We start from the raw sequence: 19,098 nt of genomic DNA on the forward strand, positions 1-19,098 counted from the left end.
CCTGTGGGGAATTTTTAACCTTCGTAGATAATGAATGGATCTCCACGGGCCAGAATCCATCGAGAAAGCCCTCTCCTGGGATTCTAAGAGGACCCCAAGGCCCAGTAAAGAGCGAATTCTTTTCTAATCAATGCAACTAAATAACAGCAAGTCTATTGTGAGGCTGGCACCATGCCAGGCCCTATAACTGTATAAGACCATTTAATCCAGAGGAAGGCAAGTGTAAGTACTGAAATTTTATTGCCACTAGAATGGAGGCTCAGTGAGGTCAGGTAGACTTGCAGGACCACACAGCCAGGATGCACCAGAAACAGAGCTTAAATTCCTGTCTGATTCCAACATCCTCTCTTTCCAGTCACCATAAGTGCCAGTCTTGGAATTCTTGTGGCACATCACACAGGATTTTAAACCAAGATGAAGTAGGAGCCAGAGGGTTCTATGAATGAGTCAAAACTCACAGAGACAGGCAGGACTGACTCCTTGCCATGCCCTCACCAGAACTGAAGGAGGGGTTCTCTTTAATAATGATGGCCTTCCAAGATGACAATAGTGGGACGGCTGTCCTTCAGCCACAAAGCCACAACTCAAGCCTGAGGGATGATCTGACCAAGAGCCATCTCTGGACCACGTGTCACCTAGCCCTTTGTCAAAACACTCCTCTGACTGCATGACAACAAAACAAAAACAAACAAACAAACAAACAAACAAACAAAATATTTCTAGAGCGACTTTTTCCACCAGACCACATTGTTTAGCAATGAGAGTCACATCTCCATGATCCATGCACTGTGTGTGGTACATAGATAGATATAAGGTGTAATAATAAAGGTATGCATTCCATGAACAGTCCACAAAATAACAGGAGAAAATGCCATTAGCTTTGAGAGATTATGAGTTAAAATCCTAAAATTTTCAACCAGCCAGTAGTGGCTCAGGCATTTCTTAAACTTAAGATCTCCCAATATAACCTGGGGCATCAAAGGTCTTTCACCCTTTCAACCATTCAAAAGACACCTGGTAGGCTAATCCCCCCTATCCTAAAAGAAGAAGCAACACCCAACAGGAAAGATAAAGATGCTGCCAAGTCTATTTTAAAGACAGAATGAGATCCATGTGAGTGAACTGACTTCCTCTGGGTCAACAGCTGACAGAGAGTCTGTTGATGTCCTCGTCTTTTCATGCTGCCCTAATACAACAAGCCCAGAGCATTGCCATACAAAGGGCAGTCAGACAGAATGCAAGGAAGAGAAAAATAACCGGGAAGGGAGGAGCAGCTTTGCTGCAGAGTGTCACTGACAAGGGACAGTGGGTGATAAATACTACAGCCCCGGGTTAGCTCTCTGGGAACTCCTCACTCAGGGCTGGCTCTGTGTCCCTGACTCATCCGGTCGCATCTAGACCCTGAGAGCATAAGCAAAAGCAAACTGAATTTCTCTCAGTGCTGAGTAAAAACAGGAAGTCACAAGTGGCTTCACTCTGCTCTCAACTTGGGTCCCCAGCACTTGGGGTTCAGAATGCCCAAAGGGCATGGAAGGCAGCTTGCCTCCCCAGGGTTAGGGGACTGGAACCTTTTCTAATCAACTTCCTGATGCACAGAAGTCCTCTAGGAGGCAGACCAGGGAGCACAGCAGGATGGAAGGCAGAAAACTCGGTGGATCAGCTCCATAATTTCCCTCCATTTATCAAATCTGCGGGCTGAGTGAGTGTGTGCTCACATCAGCAGGAGCTCATAGGAAACAACTCACTTGCTCTGAGCTTAGTTACCTCATCTGCAAAGTGGGGTGTGGGTGCTGTCCCTCCCCCAGAGCATTATCCTGAACATAAAAGCACCCCAGTGAGCTACTGCAAGTGTTTGGCACCCCCAAAAGTGTGCTACCAACTGTATACCAGGGCCTGGGATGCTACTATCCTCTTCCCCAAGCCAAGAGCAAGAAGGAACATTGTAGGTCCATCTCACTCCTCCTCATTCAGTCTTCTCTCCTCACAGGAGTCTGGGGCCTGCAGGGGGTGAATTCTGCCAGCCCCCAACCTGGGCCGGGTGCCCATGTTTATGACTGTTTATTTCAGAGCAAGTAGAAAGAAGAAATTAGAGCCATAAAAGACAGGACAACAGACCAATAAAAACCAGCTCCCAGAAGAGTCAGGGGGAGGAAGAGGCAAAACTGTCACCATAGCAACACAAGACAGTCAGAAACAGGCAGGAAAAACAGCCCCTGGACTGCCTCCTCTCTTCACATGAAGCCCTCAAACTCCTCTACCAGCAATGTGAAATCCAGTCCGACTAGAACAACCCTAACAGACTGGTCTTCCCAAACCGAAGCCTGGCCAGAGCTACCCTCTTCTTGCTGCCTCTCACAGGTCCTAGCCTAGCTTTTCCATGCCCTGGGGACTCAACCCTGTGCAGATGGCCTAGGCCAATCTCAAGGAAGAGGACATGGTGACTGGTGAGAGTAGGGAAAGTTTCTAATAGGGAAACCACTAAGCTTCAGGGGAGCCCGGTGACAGTTCCTGGGGTTCTCTATGGAACAGGCAGGGAATCACCCACAAAGGAGAAGAAACCATAGCCAGAACCCAGAACGGTGGCCTTATTCGTACTGGACCCTTCCTCTCCAATGATGGCTGATAGAATTCTGGGAATCTTCACAGGGATGGAGGTTGGGAGCGGGGCGAGAGCTTTAGCAGATTTAAATGGCAAAGGCCCTAGACTTTGTCTCTGGGGACAGAGGCCAGGAAGTTTAACAGCATGGGGAAGGAATGGGGACAGACTGGCACATTTTGACAAGAAGGTGTTCTTGTCAGTCTAGGGACTGGCAAACAAGACAGGTGTGTCTACCAAAAAGCATGGCTGGCCTGAGACCAATGCCTTGGGAAGTGGGTCAAATTGTTCCCGAAGCTCCAGCTTGGAAGTCTCCTCCTCCTGGACTCTAGTTGGGAGTTCTGGCGTGAGGGGGAGTGGATGCAGCGGAGGCGAGGTCCTAAGCACAGCAGAGTTTGCCTGCTGGCTATGCACCTCTATGGCAGGTGGCAGCAGAAGGGTCCAGGTGTGAAGGGGACAGGGTGGGCTTCATCCACGCCTTGAGGCTGCAGAAAGATGGGAAGTGGAGGCGGGAGCCTTCGCGGGGAACCCGGAGGAGGAAGATTGGGGGGTCTCTGAAGAATAGCTTTGGAGATGAAGGTTGGGGGGGTGGCGAGGGAGTAGGAGTGGGAGTGGTTAAAGGGTGAAGGGAGTCGTCTGAAAAAGGAATAAAATCGGGAGACAGTCCCGGAAGAAAGGAGCAATGGACGCACAGACCTCCGGCTCAGAAACCGAGAAGAACGATTCCAGACCGGTTCGAAGAGCTAGCTGCCCGCCTCCCTCCCTCGCCCAGGGCTGCAGAGCGTCGCGAGCCTGGCGAGGAGGGCCACGGTCGCCCCGCTCCACCATGTCCCGCTCTTGGGAGGCCCCCACGCCTCAGCATAGTCTTTTCCGGCGGGTCCCCGCCCGTGCTCCCTGCCGCGCCCCAGCTGCGACCGCACCATGCTCACCGGAGTCGCTGCCGCCGCCGCCGCCGCCGCTGCCGCCGCCTAGCTCTTGCTTAGCTCTTGCTCCGCCGCCTGCTCCGCCGCTCTAGTCGCCTCTCCAGCGGCAACCGCAACCCGAGAGTCGGCTTCCAGCCCCGCCCCGCCCCGCCCCCGCCCCGCCCCAAGGCACGCCCCGCCCTGGCTTGGGAATCCCACCCTGCTGTCACCCAGAGAGCCAGGTTCCCTTCTTCTAGCCAGGCTAGGCACCAGGAGCTGCACCCAGGAGTTAGCACTGTACCTCCCAGTTCATGGTAATAACTGCCCTCGGTTGGCCTGGGCTACTTGCCTTGCTATTCACCAGGAGGCCTGCATTCCTCCATACCCACCTTTCCCCTTCAAACAAACAAACAAACAAACAAACCCCCAAAAGACACAATTCCCACAGGCCACTGACATACACCCACACTGACACTAGTGCCCAAGCCAGATCACACTAAAACCTTAGCGCCCCCCCCCCCGCCCCGCTCTCAAGTTACTTCCGATTGTGAACCCAGCTTGTTCTCACATTTTCCTTGTCTATCCTAGTAACACACACCCAGCCTTAAGAGCCACAGTTATTGGATGGGATTCCCTAAAAAACGTCTTCCCAAATGCGTAGCCCAGGAAATGCAACATTCTTCTAAACAGTAAGTCTAAAATTCTCCGAAGTAGCTTAAACTATCATTGTCACGGATCATTGTTTGAGAACATCTGTCGTGGAGGCTTTGTGCATTAGAGGGAGATTCCGGAAGCCCAGAAGACAGAGTTGTGTCAAACAGGTTGTGAGTCAGAGGCCTTGTTTGTGTGTGTGTGTGTGGGGGGGGGTGCCTTTCAGACCCCGACTGCTCTTTTCCCGTCAGTCAACCCCTGAAGATCATTATAAAATTTTCCTATTAAACCTTCCCATTGTGTCAGGCCCTGTGCTGCCTGCCATGACTTCTTTGGATACTGAGTTAGGTTGCGAACAGAAAGAGGAAAAGCCTGGGGCCCCCACAGTGCTAGCAGCTCCAGGGTGAGCATTGTCAGGGACTGTCCCTTTCCTGAGGCTAGTATGAATCCCCAAGAAGAATTTGCTCTGCCTATGCCTCCTGAGGCTGTGACAGTCTGCGTTTCTGACAGGCCCTCAGGAACTGCTTAGTGGAGTGTTTGGTTCCATTTTGGCAGAAATTCAGACAAGGTCTGGGCGGGCACAGTCTAGTTAGAATAATATAGTCTGCTTGGAAATGGTCCTTGGATTGCAAAAGTCTCTCGAGGTCCTCATCCTGCACTAGCCTGTATTGTCAGTCCTTCTGAAGACAATTTACTTTATGCTGTTATGGTTCTACTAGAATTGTTTTTTGCTGCCATGACTTTAGCCTTGACTTGTTTCTCCCCCAAATGCACACAAACAGACACACACACACACACACACACACACACACACAAACTCACAGATACACACACACACACACAGACTCACAGATACACACACACACTCACAGATACACACACACACAGAGACTCACAGATACACACACACACACACACACACACACACACACACACACACACACCTCCATCCTAGCTTCTTTTCTCCTTTACTTAGTCCATCTTCCTTCAACTTTGGCCAGGCATTGGGAAGGTCAGGAATGAATCAGCCCCAGATACCGCTCATGCCTTGCACACTATCATTTTGGAAGTCAAGCAGACTTTATTTTACACTCTCCCGTCTCTAGTAAAACAGTTCATGTTGGTGAGAAGAGAGTCCTTGATGTGTGAGATTTCACTGTAGCACACTTGGCGGCAGCTTCTATTTCAGTAATTGAAGGATACCTGGGCAGTATGGCCGAGCCCATTATGAAATAATAGGGTTTTCTAATTATCAGTGTGGAATTCAATAATTAAGTGTTTCTTAAGACACAATAATCAGATGGAATAGTCTTTCAACTTTATCAGTAATGCTAATGACAAGGTCAGAAGTTGTCATAATAAAGATTACAGTGAAATTAAACTGTCAATTAGGGGCAGGGGAGTTCAGAGTTTGTTCCAGTTGGTATTCATCCACTGCATATGTTTGTCTACATGAACTCTACCATCCTAATTCAATTAAATCCAAGGACACCCTACTCAGGTGGTGGGTTTTCGTTTTGCTGTTGTTGTGTTGATAGAGCACATTAACCAAACGCCAGGAACTATATATTAAATAATGAATGAGGACTTGTCTTGGGGCTTTGAGAACACAGAAGAGCTGCCAGCCCAGGCTGTGACATCGGGGAACAGGAAAGAGGTTGCAATAAAGGTGTTGCCCGTGCAGACTTGGAGTAGAAGGAATTTACCATGGAAGCAGAAGCTTTGAGGGGTTAAACTCTGAGAGATAGCCTAGCCTTCAATTGGCAGCCAATAGGGCAAGAGCAGGTCACGTGGAGGAGCAAGGTAGGTAGATGCCGCAGTCCAGCAGACAGTGCAAGCCTAAGCAAGGAGTGGAGGCCCAGAAGGGTAGCCTGTGGGCAGTTCCCCCTCTAAGCCTCAAGTGGAAAAAAACAAACAAACAAACAAACAAACAAACAGATGATTCCTTAAGGGTCCCAGGGCAAGCTGGGTAGACTGACAAAAGACTGCTCTGTCCTTTGGAGCTATCTCTACACAATGGGAATCAGGTAGCCCTCCTTAGGAGGCAGATGCGAGGGCATATATCAACTGCGTTGGAAGTATGAAAGAAAAGCTTTTTCAGAATGTCACCCTCATGTGCACCCTGAGTTGTACTAGATGTCAAGTGAGTGCTAGGTTCAGACATACTGGTAGGCAGGATCTTTCATAGGTAGGGGCGTGGTGGGGAGACTGGGGGATTTTGCATTCTTATTCCATGTAGTGCTCTGTGTCTTACATGCTACAAGCTAACAATACTTCGCTGTCCCAGCTCGCTGGTCTCACCAGGAGCTATGTCGTACTTTCCCCTCTGGCATCACTATAGTGGCCTCCAGGGGGACTGAGTTTTCTTGCCAATAGCTGCCCAGGGGCCCTTTGTGTAACTAGAGGTTTCTACGGAAACATGGGCCAGACTTCAGCAGGAGCATAATAGATTTGATTATGAATATTGAGCCAATTTTCACAGCTGACATGCTGCATATTTCCTTGATATGAAAACCATAGTTTAAACTATGCAGAGAAACTTTGTACTGACTGAAAGCTCCTGCCTGTGGCTCAGTTTGTAACTAAAGTTCTCTGTGACTTCATTGCCCTTCTGGGTGCTCACTTGTCAGGTCTTTCACGTGCCCCTTTCTTTACACACAGTTCTCCAGTCCTTGAGTGATCTGCCATCCAGGATTCTCCACTGAACTTGTGTTCATATTTTAAAAGAGTAGACTCAAAAGCAATCCCTCTGTAATGACTTTTTCTATAACATTGCAATCATACTCTCACTTAACTGTGTTTGGGGAATCAGTTGATTAAACAGTCAGTTCACCTTAGTCACAATAACTATGTTTTATCAAGTCACCACCCTGGAGCTTGTTGCACAAACACTGGACCATAGCAACTTGGGGAGATGCAGGATTGGGTGGTTATAAGCATCTCGCTGAAGTTTCATTAACACACCAGCAAACCGCCGTGTTTTCTATTTAGAGACACCACACTTAACACATGTTGTTGATTCCCTGGCATTGAATCCAATGCCAATAGTCCCGTCCCTGCTTGTACTTGATGCTCATATTTTCTCGTTCTCAAGTATCATGACCCTCTTGTGTTGTGTACCTTTGTATAGTTCTTCATGGCCACATAAGACAGTGAAATTGTCAACAAAAAGCATAGAAATGAGAAGCGTGCACTACAGGGTAACCCACAAAATAAAGAGAGTATGAAGGCTGGAAAGGCAATGCCCAGCATCTCAATCAGTATCACTGGGAACATTTGCATTAGGATGACTTAAGGATTTTTTGGTTGAGGCAAACAGTAAAAATCCAAACCAAACAAACAAAAAAAAAAACCCTTCAAAACATTGTAAGTATTAGTTTAATTTGGGGGATAAAAACTTTTTAATATATATGTATTTATTTTATGTATGAGACAGAGAGAGGGAGGGAAAGAGAAGGAGAGAGCGTGCATATATGTGTACCATATGAGTGCAGTGCCCACAAGGATCGGAAGAGAGCAATGAACACGCTGGAGGTGGTATTATAGACAATTATAAGCTCCCTGACATAAATGCTGGAATAAAACTCAGGTCCTCTGGAAAATAACAAGTGCTCTTAATTGTTGAGCCATCTCTCCAGCTACTGAAAATAAGTAGGTTAATTTTTGTTTTCTTTTTCTTTCTTTTTTTCTTTTCTCTTTTCTTTTTTTCTCTTTCTCTTTTTCTTTTCTTTTTGTTTGTTTGTTTCTTTGTTTTTCGAGAAAGAGCTTCTCTGTGTAGCCTTGGCTGTCCTGGACTCACTTTGTAGACCAGGCTGGCCTCAAACTCACAGTGATCTGCCTGCATCTGCCTCCCAAGTGCTAGGATTAAAGGTGTGCAGCACTACTGCCTGTCTTGTTTTGATTTTTCAAGTCGGGTTTTCTCTGTGTAGTCCTTGCTGTCCTGGAGTTCACTCTGTAGACCAGGCTGGCCTCAAACTCAAAGATCCACCTGCCTCTGCCTTCCAAGTGCTGGAATTAAAGTTGTGCACCACTACTGCCTGGTTTTAAAAATAAGTTTCAACAAGGAAACAAATAAGAAGCAACCTACACATGCCTTTCAACTAGACTATGACCTTTGGAAGGCCATGGTTTTTTTTTAATGCTTTGTCAATATTTATAATTTCTAAGCACCCCAAAGAATATTCAATACATAAAGAGTTAGCATTCAGTGAATGACAGTTAAATAATTAGACCATTCAAACAGTCTCTCTCTCTCTCTCTCTCTCTCTCTCTCTCTATATATATATATATATATATATATATATATATATATATATATTTTTTTTTTTTTTTTTTTGCCAAAAATATATACCTCTAAATTTGGAAAAATATGTCTGATTGTTTCAGAGGGATGTCAAAGACTCAGTTTGTTTGTTTGTTTTTGTTTTATTTTAGGAGACAGAGCTTCACTGTGCAGCCTTGGCTCTCCTAGACTCACTTTGTAGACCAGGCTGGCCTTGAACTCACAGAGATTCCCCCTGCCTCTGCCTCTGAGTGCTGGGATTAAAGGTGTGTGCAACCACACTCAGTTATTCAGTCTGGTTCTTATCAGTCATTTGACTAGAGCCCTGAACACTGAACATAAGGAACATTCTGGAATCCGCCTCTTATCTGGCACACAGCCAGTCATGCATCCAGAAGAGAAAATGGTCAATAGAATAGGTTTTGTATAAACAGAGTAAAACAATGGCCAGTGATAGAGAAAATTATATGGCCCAGAAATTGAAAGGGACAAGGCTGGCAGAGTATTAATAGAAAAGGGAAGTGAACACCTGTAAGCCAGGAAGTCAGGAAGACTGTAGGAGCTTGACAGACTGAGCTGTGTGCAGATCTAAGCTGTCTTCCTTTTCCAACAGCAGTGCATCATGAGTATGTTTCTCTCTCTTCATGTCCATGTAAAACCTGAGAAAGTATTAATCACAGCACTGGCCAGAAAGAGTTGTGTAAGCAACTGACATTTAATGTGTGGTTAAACGTGAGCCTACTGTGTGATGAATAGAAATCTGAACAAAAGAAGAAATGTTCATAAAACCAACGAGTGCCCAGTGCCACTCAAGTTACTACGTTTGAAATGTGATTGTACTTATTGTATTTTATTTTCAACCATAAATTTATTTCTATTCTTTTTTTTTTTTTTTTTTTTTTGCACCTATGGTTTCTCTCTTCTAAATACAAATCCTCTGGTGCTTTTAATAGGTCAGTTGACCTCAATCCTTGCTGATTATATCATCTTTGGTGCCTTTGACAAATGAGTCAACCTCTTTAGGAGACCCAAGCTTACCACCCTTGAAGCTTACATGATCTCCAAATAACTACCAACGGAGTAATGACACATTAAGCAAGCTTTGAGCAAAGGCTTAGAGTATTTTAAAGGCATACCCCAGTCATCTGTGTGGCATCACAAACAGCTAAGTAGGGGTCACTTATGACTGTACCCATTTTATAGTTCAGAAAATGAAGGCTTGGTGTAACTTTTTCAAGTCATCAAACTGAATCATAGCCATGAAAGTCAAACAAAGGTGTCATGACTCACAGTTGAGAGCCAGGACTCGAATCTATTGGACATCCACCTCTTCTTCTTCTTCTTCTTCTTCTTCTTCTTCTTCTTCTTCTTCTTCTTCTTCTTCCTCTTCTTCTTCTTCCTCCTCCTCCTCCTCCTTCTCCTCTTCCTCCTCCTCCTCCTCCTCTTCTCCTTGCAAAGATCTGTTTTTCTTCCCATGAAACATTAATGAACAAATAGACTTAGTTCAGACATAGGTCAAGGTGTTTTCTCTACTTACCAGAGATTTTGTCAACTCAGGCATCTGGAAAACACAATCTGGGTCTAAAGACAGCATCAGGACTTTTATCACAGCCAACAAAGCTGACTGGAGCTTCTTGCCAGTCCATACTGCCAACATGAGAAGGTGTCATGCTGTATGTATATGACCGCATGTGACAATCACTATGCAAATGGCCGTTTGAACGTTTTTCTTTCTTTTTTTCTTTTTTCAGCTTTTTCAAGACACAGTCTCTCTGTGTAGCCTTTGCTCTCTGTTCTGGACTCCCTTTGTAGACCAGGCTGGCCTTGAACTCACAGTGATCTGCCTGCCTCTGCCTCCTGAGTGCTGGAATTAAAGGCATGGGCCACCATGCCTGGCTCATTTGAGCATTTTTCAATTTCTTTTGTTTGTCGCTCTTAACTTTTAACCATATGAGTAATGCCTTAGATGATTGACATTTTTTTTCAAGACAGAGTTTCTCTATGTAACCTTGGCTGTCCTGGACTTGCTGTGTAGACCAGGGTGGCCTCGAACTCACAACAATACACCTGCCTCTGCCTCTCAAGTGCTAGGATTAAAGGCATGCACCACCACCGCCCAACCAGATTATCGACTGTTACTGGGAACTCAATATAGAAGCAACTTACATTTATCTTCTGTGGGATGAGGGTGTTTTGTGGTGTACGTTTTCTACATTTACCACTTTCCACTTATTTTGAGTCAGAGTCTCTCACACGAACCCAGACATCACAGATCAGGCTAGCCACCTTGTTCTGGGGATTCCAACTCTCAGCCCTCACCTTACGCACTGAGCCGTCTCCACAGCTGCTACCTTCTATTTTATCCTCCCGTTACCTACTCAACCCATTTATCAACTCTCATTTGAGTTTTCATGGCTTCTGAATAGTTGTTTGATGATATTCTTTCTTCATTCAATTCACTGTCTCCCTGAAGCTCCAGCAGCCATCTTTAAGAAAACATGGCAGCAGAAGTTCCCTCATGGAAACCTTGCAATGGCTCCCTATTCCATTTGGACAGAACTCATTTGTTGTCCATACTTGATCGTTCTTCCTGTGTCTTTATAATTTTTTATTATTTAATTAATTTATTCAGATTACAACTAAATTGTTATCCCATCACTTGTATCCTCCCACTCATCCCTCCGTCCCTCTTTCATCCTTTTCCCCTCACCTAGGTCTAAGACCGAGGGGGACCTCCTCCCCCACTTTATGATCATAGTCTATCAAGTCTCATCTTGGTATCCTGCTTATTCTTTCTTTGAGTGCCATCAGGCCTCCTCACCAAGGGAGGTCACCAGAGTTCATATCTGAGTCAGTCCCTGCTCTCCACATAACTGTGGAGAATGTCCTGTCCAGTGGATAGATCAGAGTAGGTGTTCGATGTTTACAACTTGTATTGTCCTTGGTTAGTGCAATAGTTTGAACAGACCCTCCTGGGCCCCGATCCACCTATCATGGTGCTCTTCTTGTAGGTTTCTAGGACCCTCTGGGTCCTTCTATTTCCCCATCTCCTATATTTCTCTTACCTAGAATCCCAGTAGGATGTCTTCACACCTATCCCAATCTCTTGGTAAGTGAAGACTTTCCTGGGACATGACTTTTTGGCTAGTGCCCAATTCTAAGTGAGTATATACCATGTGAATCTTTCTGCTTCTGGATTAACTCACTCAGTATGATCATTTCTAGTTGTCTTCATAATTTTAAAAGCAAACTATTATATCACACCTCTCTGACTTTGTACCTTGCACCCCACCCTTTGTGAAACATCCCCCTTTTCATATGAAATGTAACAAAGTCTGTCCTGAACTCCAATCCAAAGCACACATTACAAAGTTTTAATTTAGAAATTACACGCCACACACTTGTTGAGGCAGAAGCAGGTGAGTCTCTATGAGTTCAAGGCCAACCTGGTCTAGAAAGTCAGTCCAGGACAGCCAAAGCTACACAGAGAAACCCTGTCTCAAAAACAAAACAAAACAAAACAAAGCCCTCCTCCAAAAATTACACACACACATACACACACACCTCACATCTACATTCCCAATGTCAGAAAAATAATTCATATGTAATAAACACTCACAAAATTAATTGATGTTTCTCTATGTTCAAGACCCATAGATTAGGAGACTTTCCTTTTCACATTATTTACAGGGATATAAAACATATGCATACCTAGAAGAGCAACACAGAACTTTATTTTAACAAGAAGAGAAATGTTAGGGTGCATTTGGGTATGTGCATCAAACAGTACACCCACAAATGTTGTGTGATCCTGAAACAAACTCCCCATTAGTGACAACTCATCAAATCCAACAGCGACGACTCTACTCATGATGTTGAAACATTCCCTTTTCTCATATGCCAACACCTCTACATTTTCTTTGTTTCAATTATATCAAGCATCCTTTTGTTCTTCTGGGACACTTGCCTGCTAGGCTGGGGAAGACTATAAATAATAATCATCATCATTAGAGGAAATATTACCCACACAGTCTATTTTTAGAGCTGATGACAAACCCACAAACAGACCCACTATGACCCTGGCAGAGCAGCAGTGGTTTCTTGAGGCACGTCTTGGGCTCTTGGATGTCTCACCTGTCTCATTAGTGTCACTCATGTGGTGTGGCTGTGAAGATGGCAGCTGCTTCATCTGATCAACTCCATCACACTGTGTCCCATCTGTTAATATGAGAAGAGATGGAAAGATTTTAGAAAATCTGGCGGTTTTCATATTTTTATACATAAATGCAGATTTCTGATTTGCATTTCTTTCATACCCAGGTTTCAGTGCATTTATTTAGTGAGTGCAGGGGGAGGGGAGGCCCAAGACAGAAAGAGGATACTACCTTTAATTATATGTATTTCAATATTTCACCATCTTTGAGAGTAGAAACAAAATTAGAGGTAGCCTCATCAGTCTCTTCATTTAACACATTGGAGAAACTGAGATCCGGAGAGGGAATGTAGTTTCAAGGCCTTGAGACAAGTGAGCTACAGAGCTGGGTCACAAACTGTGGTGCTTTCACTCTCCCAATGCGGAAGGAATATCTTCTCCAGTTTTAATGAGAAAGCTTACAGCTTGTAGCATATCTAGCATGCCAGTTTTCTATTGGCAAACTATCAAATTTCCTCCACGATTCCCTAAAGAACTCATAAACTATGACATGGGCATAAATTGAGTCACATCCCCAAAATGGGATAAATATGCATGATGAACAATCTCACCAGTTCCAAACAGGCAGGGTGACAGAGCAGGAAGAGGACCAGGTCTTATAATCTAGACATGGAACAGCTCAGCTTTGACCCTGTATGATTTGGGGGCATGTCAGAAAGCCTCGCCAATTCTGAAATTCTCATTTGTTCACCATGTTCCCCACTTTCCTTACAGGAATACTCAAAGAACCAAATGAAGTGACAGACATGAAAACTGTGACAGGCTTTATGAAAAAATCATTTCCGGAAGCTACAGAAGCATGGAATATTTTCTCTTTGTTTATTGTTAAAGTAGTATGCATAATCATTTGATGTAAATTTTCCACAGGTGGTTAGATTGTCTTTGGCTCTTTTTTTTTTTTCTTGCCAGAAAGTGTCACTGATGTTTGGAACAAGCTTTACGGTTTTCTACATGTAAGTTAAGCCAGACTGACAGGATGAATGAAATGAAGAAGTAAGGAGAAGCATCAAATTCACTGTATGTCTGTTTACAGGGGATTTCAGGAATATTTTTTATGTGAAGTGATGGAAAAGGGAAGCAGATTTAGATAGTGGCCACCACCGAGAACACTTCTGGCATATTTTGATAGGCTTATTGTAATATTTTTTTGAAAAAGACACAATGCTTTTTCAGTTACCATGGTTTGATTTGAGCATACATCCCATTTTCTCTCTTTGACTTGATCTGATAGATTGATAGTCTAACTCATGCTAAAGAATAATGAGTGAGAGGTGCTTTCCCCTTTCCAAGGAATATTTAGACAAAGATGAATCTAACAGACACCCGTGTGCCCATCACCAGGAAGATTAGCATTGCATAGCTTATGCTTCAGTCTCTCATTAAATGAAGGAATATTAATGATCAACTGGCAACCCTGATGCTCCTGCATGGGGACTACAAACTTCTGGTGCTTAATCTTCAGTTCCTTCCATGTGGCCACAGGAGTACTTTAGTTCCCTGCCTCTTTTGCAGGGTCATGTGACACGCTCTGATCAATGCTCTGTGGGCAGTTGTAACTCACCTCTAGGTTGGAACATTTACTTTCCAACAGTGTACCTCCCAACCCTGTTGCTCTTGGAGCTGTTATCACAGTCAGCTGTACTAAGCAACTGACTGCCCCATCCCCACCCCAGCCTTTTCTCAGTTCTCACCACTGAGAGACATTTGCTATCATGAAGCTGCTGGCAATCTTTCCATTTGCATTTTCAAATATTCCCAAATAAACATGGATGCTTACCATATAGTAGCCCAGCGCACGGTTCAAATGTTTACATAAATGCTCTAAATTCTTGTTTTTAATGTTTCTTTACTTACTGGTTGGAATTTTCATCCTATAATTTAAAAAAAATTAAATTAACATGCAAATTATTTGGTTTCATTATGATATTTTAAAATGGAATTTGATTGCTGTTGCTCTTCCTCACCAGACTCCTCTCCTCCAACCCTCTATCTATACTAGCATGCCTGCACTCTTTATTTTTGAGACTTTATTTATTTTTATATGCATGAGTGTTTTGTCTGAATATGTGTTTGTGCATGACGTGTGTGTAGTGCCTAAGGAGGCCAGAAGGGATATCAAATCCCCTGGGACCGGAGTTACAGGCGGTGTAAGTCACCATGTGGACACTGTAAATTGAATTCAGATCTTCTAGATGAGCAACCAGTGCTCTTAACAACTGAGCAGTCCCCCAACCCCCAGCCCCACACAGTAGCACGTGTTTTGAGAGCTAACCATTATGCTAACTATGAAATTCTTTGGTTTTGTACATGCTATGTTTTATCAAATATTCATATCTCCCAAATGATCTTATTATTTTAATCTTACACTACTAACGTGGCAGTGAGCTAGTATATCCACATATTTCCTAAATTTCTATTTTCAAATTTTCTGATGTATTTGTAAATTGTGATTGTATTCTCACTGGCATTTTCTTGGATTTGAGTGATGCTATCTTGGTCTTCTTTCACTTGCTTTAGAAGAATATTACAGACTGGGTAACTTATGAAGAAGAGAACTTTATGTGGTCCACAATTCCGGAGACTGGAAAGTCTGAGGGCATAATGCTGGCATCTGGCATGGGCCTTCCTCCTGTAGTATCTCATGGTGGAGAGCAAAAGGTCAAGAGAGAAAGGGCCAATTCTGAAATAATTCTCTTACAGGGGCATCCATGGCATTAACCCACTTATGAATGCAGGGCCCTCATGACCTTCTGACCTCTCATTCAGACCCCTCTTTCCATCTGGTGCATTGTGGGTTAAGTTCCCAACATATGAGCTATGGCAGCAGGTGTACTTAAGGCTTAGTAGGTATTGACGATCTTTTCCTAGTTGTGTTGATTATTTCAGGATTTCTTTTCTGTAAAAATAACCTATCTTATAAAATTACATCTGTTACTTGACTTGCAATCTATAATTTAAAATTAAATAGATTGCCCATTATTTGTAAAATGTAGGAAGCTAAATTCAGAATAACAATTCACTTCCTGTACATGTTGCTGCACACAGCCAGCAATTTGCCTTTTAACTAGCTCGTGGCATCTACTGTCTTATATAAGGGTTTCTTTTCTTTTGTTGATGTCAAGTTATTTTCTTATATTTATTTTTTAATTCTAAATTCCATAAACAGGAAAGTATTTCCTAGTATTAATTTGGCAATTTTTTTAGTTATTTCATTTATTAGTGTTATAGTTTATGCTTCGCTTAGATGTATATGAGATAAATTTTGAAGAACATTTTGAAGGAAAGGGAAATCCCAATTATCTTTTCTGTAGGAAAAGTCTTTTATCCCAATGCCATTCCTTGGTTTGCCTAAAATGGACTAAGTTCATCTTTTTCACCCATTGTCTCTGCTTTTGGTAAGACACCTGCAACTTCAGAGTTGATGGTATATACGCCCCATTCTCTTGATGCATCTATGAAGTGTTGTTGATTTCCGGTTTGTTCAACTCTTTGTTTTGCTGTTGTTGACAGGATGGGTGCTGCTAAAGATTTTATACTGGAAACTGAAATTCTCTGAACATAATATTTACAATGTTAAAATTTTGTTTTTATTAATTAAATATCATATTTTACTTTATATACTAATACTAAGGTGTTTTAAAAATAAATAGCTCTTATGTAAGACAAAGGAACGGATAGTCCCCGTATTTGAAGAGTTATGATTTTTCTTTTGGTATTTCTAGAAGTCATTTTCCTTTGTTCATAATTAAACTTCTTACACTAGAATTCCATCTGTGGTGGTATGAATAAAAATGGCCCCCATAGGCCCATAGGAAGTGGCACCATTAGGAGGTGTGGCCTTTTTTAGAGGAAATGCATCACTGGGGGTAGACTTTGAAGTTACAGATGCTAAGCCAGGCCCAGCTTCACACTTTCTTCCTGTTGCCTGCAGATGTAGAACTACCAGCCTCTTCCTCGGCACCATGTCTACCTGTATGCCACCAGGCCTCTCACCATGATAAAGGACTAAACTTCTGAACTCTAAGCTAACCCCAACTCACTGTTTTCTTTTATAAGAGTTGCTGTGGTCATGTTGTCTCTTCACAGCAATAGAAACTCTAACTCAGACGCCATATCTTCTAGTTTTGAAAACATTCTAAATATTTGCTCTATAGGCTTAAGATTGTGCTATGATTTAGGGGTGTTTGCTATTCGTCTTGGTAGCATTTCTTCCTGCTCATTCATTTCCTTGCATGGTTTATAACTCTGCTGTTGAGCACCTTGTCAGCCAGAATAGTTTTCCTTGAGAAGCCCTTGTGACTTACTTTACATTTCAGCTTTGTGTATCTCTGCTAGGATTGCTAAAGTTTAAACACATTGTGCACATATTTACGTTAATCTATTTCGTTAGCATATGGAACTATTTGAGTGGCTTGAATTTGTACGTTTGTCCTGTGTTCTGATATTTTACTGCTGTGTGTATCTCCCCTGCCACCACCACTAACCACCTAAAAGATGGGAATTTTATTTCGGTTCTCTTGGGTTTTGTTGTTTCTGAGTGCAGAAGCAGTTTAGGAAGATCAGTTCCAGTTGCCCACCCAAGAGGAGTTGCTGGGTAAACTTTCCCTGCTCTGCGGCAGTAATCTTTAGTCCCAGCTGTTAAGTCTTGTCTCATCTTCCAATTTCTTGATAATACTTTTAGTTATAATTGTCACTTCCTTTTTCTGAGATTGACTCTTCACATCCTTCTTTTGGTCTCAAAATTTGTTTTTCCTTTTAAACTCCACCATTCCTCTGGAGCTTTGGTTGGGGAGATTGTCTTCTGTATCAGCTTAATTTTCCTTACTTGTGAGGACCCAAGGACACATGCATGTGGTAAGCAACACGTAGGTAGAGTCTCTTGTGGGCTGCTCAGACACTTTGTAAGTTCATTAAAATAAAAAAAGAAAGGATTGAAGTTATCTTATTTTCATTCTTAAATTATGTTACATATTTTGTAGTGCTCAGCCTTGCCTGGTTACACAGACACACAGACACACAGACACACACACACACACACACACACACACACACACACACACACACACAGTCTTTCTGTGACAACTCTTTGGACTGCTGAAGTCACCAGAGGCTGTGCCTGTCTTTCTGGGACCAGTTTAGTTCTTGCCTACTATGGGTGGTGCGCAGTTGGATTTGCAATCTGGACTGCGTGTGTATCAACTGTGTAAAATTATCTGTGATGCCCCAATGGGTGCAATGGTCATAGCTGTTATCCTGAATGTACATGCCTTTAGAAACGATGGCCTCTTTCTTCTTAATCTTGGTCAGTCCATGGACTTAATGGTTTTAACTAGGATATGTGATTGAAATTGAAGGTGATCGACAGTATGAAAATCTAGACTGACTTTATGTTTTAAAATTTATAAGAAAAAAAAACCTAGTCACTAGGGTTTGATAACTTGAGGCTTTCAGAAATGCATGTCCCTTAGTACACATTTTAAAGATTTGCTTAAAGAAAATTATCCACTCCCAGAGGTTACTATGTAATGAAAGTAACACTGTGTGAGTTCATTAGTCTCTAATATGGTTTTTCTCTTCATTTTATTTTCCAATAAGGGAAGTTTCTCCAAATGATGCATTTCCGAGGCTGAAGAGAACGAATTCTGATTGGTTTCTTCATGGCTATTATAGCCAGCCATGAGAGAAAAATCCAGCTAGTTTGCAATTTTCAAAGAAGTGGAGAGATTAGTTTGTTAATGCCTATTCAGTTCATTTTTTTTTCTATTTGGGGAATTGAAATTTTGAGCGTGCTGCTGCAAAAGGACGGGAGAAAGCCTGAGCTGCAATGTAATAAGTAGCACCGCCCTTCATCTGCAGAGTTTCTTTGAAGTTGCAATGGTAAGTGTGGGGATGTGAGAACTGTAACTTTGTTCCCAGGAGCTGAAAATGACCCAGTGAAGGCTGCTGTTAAAACTCACGACTCCCTCCCCAAAAGAAATCATGTGATCACTGTGCATGGCTCTGACAAATGAGAAAAACCCACAAAGGCTTAATTAGAGATAATGTATGCATTTATTGATGTTATCAAAGGCAGAGGAGGGTGGTCATGTTACTCGGGCTGGAGGTGGGGGTATACAGACACCTGAACAAGTGAATAATTTACATGAGTGACTGGAGTATGGAGGATTTTTATTTAAAAAATAGGCTAATAGGAAGTGTTAGGGAAAAAAACATATGGGAAGGGGGTCAAAGGACTAGGGCTTAGTCCTAGCTGTAGTATTCTCAGTTAAGGGCCCTGGGAATCACCTAATTTCCCTGCGGGCTTTAGTTTCTTCATAAGAAGTTAGATATGGCTAGGAAGGTAGGGGGAAAAATAAGATGAGGTGTCTTACATAGAGGCTATACAATTGAGTCTCTCCTTTTACAAATTGTAAAGCAATAAAACAAAACTACAAAACAGCTTCCTTCAAGCAAC

General features: G+C 43.0%; 1 protein-coding gene across 4 annotated transcripts in view; it reads right to left on the reverse strand.

Annotated features, from left to right (window-relative positions):
• The window catches only part of CYRIA (CYFIP related Rac1 interactor A), a 108,378-nt gene extending 104,724 nt beyond the window's left edge, over window positions 1-3,654 (reverse strand). For 2 of the 4 annotated variants that reach the window (XM_084793017.1, XM_084793016.1), the window contains exon 1: window positions 3,526-3,648. The gene's annotated coding sequence lies outside the window, so the exon portion shown is untranslated. Of the gene's footprint in view, window positions 1-3,525 lie in introns of all 4 variants that reach the window. The other 2 variants (XM_084793015.1, XM_084793018.1) reach the window with 2 other exon arrangements.
• Between the last annotated feature and the right edge of the window lie 15,444 nt (window positions 3,655-19,098).

The sequence above is a fragment of the Acomys minous genome (genome assembly GCF_964271855.1).
Source record: "Acomys minous genome assembly, chromosome: 8".
Classification (NCBI taxonomy): domain Eukaryota; kingdom Metazoa; phylum Chordata; class Mammalia; order Rodentia; family Muridae; genus Acomys; species Acomys minous.